The following is a 4211-nucleotide window of genomic DNA, read 5'->3' on the forward strand; positions in this document are numbered from 1 at the left end:
TCCCGGAAGTGTGTATTCTCTGAGCTTCAGAGTGCAGCTTGCTTTTAAAAGTGATCTTTAAAACCTTGTTTACAATGACAGCCAGCACTAGGCAATTGTTAGGTCGCAACCCAGAGAACAATTACCAGATCCCTGTAAATTTCTTGGCCTCCTTTTTTGCCAATTCCGGCAGATGACCTCTATAAACATCCCAAACGAGCAGTGATTGAGGTCAGGGAGGGCTAATGCGATTTCCCCAGACGACACTTTGTTGTTTAAAATAAAGTAACTAAGAGAGAGTGTACTTAATAGGAAAGTCTTTCTAACAACTTGAATTTAAAGAGCCTTTTCTCTTTTCAGAAGGATAATTGTGGGAAAATCCTCAGGATTTTTTTTTTAAAGACTAGATTAATGGAAGCCTGGCTTTCTGTCTGCAGGCTGCGAGCTAATTTATTTAATCATTGCTCTGTTATTGGACAGTTCAATTATACGTTTCCCCAGATATAAATAACAAGGCACCTCCTGGAACTTAGCTGGCACTTTACAGACTCTTCCCTAGGGACAACCTAGGGTCAGATCGTGTCTTCTGGTCCACCATGGGTGATGCAAAGACAAGGGTAGTCATGAAGGTGGCCCAACATAAAACTGTAGTTTTGCTCCACACATTATGACACTTCTTTGTTTTTTTTCCTTTTTCTCTTTTTTTGGGGGGGCAGGGGATGGGGGAGTGCTGGGTGAACTCTGTAGAGGGTGGCATGTCACAATGTGATAAGGTTGCACATTCCTGGAAAAATCTGGATAGATCCTGTTAAACTCTCCTTCAGAGACGGTGTGCCAACTTCTAACCCATTGTGAGTGGTGGCAAACTGTTACAGTAAAGGGGCTGTGTCTCTGAAATTCATGGGGGAATGCTTCACAGAACTCATAGATAGAGCTTTGTGTGGAGTTGCCAGAGCTCACCTGTTCCAACTAACTTCCCAGAGGTCTTGCATACCTCCCGCGATGGACAGCTCCCTACCGCAAATAGGAGCCCTAGCTAAAACTGGAAGGTTATGGTTTGCGTTCAAGTCCCCACAAAACAAGTGCTTCACCTCAGCATTGGCTGCGGCATCAAGCTCAGCCTCACATTTAGCACTGCCAGGCGATCTTTAAGTAATATAAGCTGCAGGAGGGCTGGACAGAGCGAGAGTCCCATGCTCCCACCCCTGGTGGTGATTGTCTGTAGGGTGTGGGCACCTGCTCGGGGCCTGAAGAGCCCTCTTCTATGTCCCCATCTCGTCAGTGAGTCCTGCTGACTGTTAGCAGCTGGGTCCATCCTTCTTTTGTGTCTGCCCCATACCTCTGTAGAAGGAAGACTGTAGGGGATGGACGATAAGGGTAGTCAGTCACCAGGTCATATGCTGCTCTTCTCTGTCTCTACCTAGCCTAGCTTCATTTCTACTCTGGCCTCCTCATCAAGCATGGTGGCTGGGGATGGGGGACAAGTGTGCAAGCTGCCAGCAGGCTATGTTCTCTATCAGTGGCCTTCTGGGCACCTTCCCTCTACCCACATTGACTATGGAGTTTGCAGTTCCGGGACAGGTTCCCCCAGTGTCTGTGTCGGACACGGTAGCTTAGTTGTTGAGAAGAGGTGATGCTATTTCCTGCCCTGTGCTGGGGCTATGACTAAGGCAGATGCAGGACAGCTGACTGGCCAATGAATGGGCTCTCTGAGGGTCAGGTGTTCTCTCCTTGACCAATCAGCTGTTGACAGGGCTCATACATTCCAGTACAGATCGTGGCTGATCCCACACAGTGGGGTTTGTGAGCATCAATAATGATGGACGTGAGTGTTAGTTACTTGTCTCTCTGCTGGGATAAAATGCCGGACAGAAGCAACTGAAGAGAAGAAGTGTCTATTTTGGCTCACAGGTTCAGGGTATAATCATGGCTGGGCAGTCATGGCAACAAGAGCTTGAGACAGAGCTGGTCATACCGCATCCTCAGTCAGGAAGCAGAGAGAGATCTGTACCTTTGACAAGCTCGCGTTCTTATTCAGTCCAGGTCCCCAGCCCATGGAACAGTGATGTTCACCTCAGGGCGGGTCTTCCCATCTGAATTGACGTAGTTTAGAAACTCACATTCATGCTCAGAAGTTTGTCTACCAGATGATTCTAAATCCTGTCAAGTTGTCAATGTTAACTACATCACAATGTCTTAAAGTGTTTTCTTTTCTTTTGTGTGTGTGTAATGTGTGTGTGTGGTGTGTGTGTGTGTGTGTGTGTGTTTGTTTTGTTTGCTTGTTTTACGTGAATGCATGTGGGTACCAGGCAGGTACCCTGGAGAGGCCAGAAGAGAGTGTTGGATCCCCTACAACAGGATTACAGATGCTTGTGAGCCACCATGTGGGTGCTGGGAATTGAACTCAGTGCCTTAACCCTGACAGTGCTCTTAACCCTGAGCCATCTCTCTAGCTCTCATCACAGTGTCTTTAAAGAAAGGAAAAAAAAAAAAGCAAGTAGTAGCCAGTGAGATGCCTCTCCAGAGATCATGCCTGGTCCTGTTTTTGTCAGTAGGAGATCTATAGGGCCGAGGATCCAACTGTCCTTTGGGAAAGACCAGGAGGAAACCCCCTTCGGCATGGTGGGGCCATGGAGGAGAGATCTTGGGGAATCTTGGCATCTTTCAGGCCTGCCCAGGTGCTTTCTGTTGGCCTGTATGTAGAGCATCTCTACCTGCAGCTTGGTTGAGGCATGAGAACCTTGGATGTCTGTAGGAGTGCCTGAGCAGAGAAGGAAGTACTGGCCCCTGGGTGGAGCCTGGGATGGCGGTAGCCTCCCTGGAGAGTGGTACAGGGTCCAAGCCCCACCCACCTCCTCCTGCTGTCTTCTGCAGGAACAAAGATGCCTGAGGAAAGTAGAACATCCTCTGCTTGCTTGCTTACTCCTTCACTCCCTCACTTACTCCTGTAGGGGCAGAGGCAGGGGAGGCCTTAGGAGGCTGAACGGGATCTGCAGGTTGGCTGATGAAACCAGACATGTGGGACTTTCATTCTTCCAGGCTTGATTCCTTTGATTCACGTGGCTACCGGAACATTCCCTACCTTCTGAGGGAGGGGCATGATGAGTGGGCGCAGTAGGGTAGGCATTGCTCAGAGAAGCAGGGACATGAGTTCAGGGACAGATTTTCCAGCTTGCTGTGTGGTCTCAGGCAGGTGCCATTTCCCAGCCCCCCGACCCCTATCCTTCACACCCCGAGCTTCAGTGTTTTACCTGGGCACTGAGGTGTTGGAGTGACAGAATTCATCAGCATATCTCTGGCTCTTCAGGAATGAACCTCACCTGACCACTGCTGGTGTCTAGTCACGGCTTCCTGACTCTGACTTGTGTCACCTCAACGCAGCACATCACCATTCACTGACCGACCGTTTCCAGAGAGGAATGGAGAGCTCAGAGATGGTAGATGACAAGTCCACAGACACAGGGCCAGGAAAGATCAGGGCCTGTCTGTCCCCTTCCAGAGTTTTGGTGGACCCTTCGCTAGGACAGAGATGGCAGCTGGGGTGGGGCGGGGAGAGAGTGCTCACTCTGGAAGACAGATGGCTTTCCAGCTGCTTGTAGGGTCTGGGTGCTGTTCTAGCCACTGGGCATGGAATGGAGCTAGAGCACATCTGGTGATACACCATAGGTGTGGGTCATCTCACACCACCGCCTGGTGATGGACAGCCCTGAGCCTGACAGGTCTTTTAAATACCAGAACTGGATTGGGCCCCGCTACCCTTAGAAGGAGGCTCAGCCTGCAGAACTGTAGTCAGTCAGATGTCTTTCCTAGTAGCTCTCTTTCAAATGCCTCCGACATACCCAATGGCCCCTTCACGCCCTGCCTACAGCCGGAGAGGTTTGCTCAAATTAAGAATTTGCTCCATTCCTTCAGTGCCCCTCCAGGAGTTCCAGAGAGCAGAGGAAACGATGCCTTGTCTAATGTGCAGGTGCAGCTCTGCATTTGGAAGGAGATCTTGACAAGCTTTAGGGAAAAAAAAAAAAAAAACCATCCCCAGATGACCCTCAGTTCTTAGAGAGAAATACTAACTTGTGTAAATGCTGAAGGGTTTGTCACCCCCAGAAGCCCAAAGCCTGCCTACTTGAGGGTCAATGACAAGAGGAAGGGTATATGTACGGATGGAGATGCATACATGTGCATGCCCATGCATGCATGTGTGCACACACCTGTGTCTGCTGGTGTTCTGGGTGACC

This window comes from Mastomys coucha, unplaced genomic scaffold, assembly GCF_008632895.1.
Source record: "Mastomys coucha isolate ucsf_1 unplaced genomic scaffold, UCSF_Mcou_1 pScaffold18, whole genome shotgun sequence".
Lineage (NCBI taxonomy): Eukaryota > Metazoa > Chordata > Mammalia > Rodentia > Muridae > Mastomys > Mastomys coucha.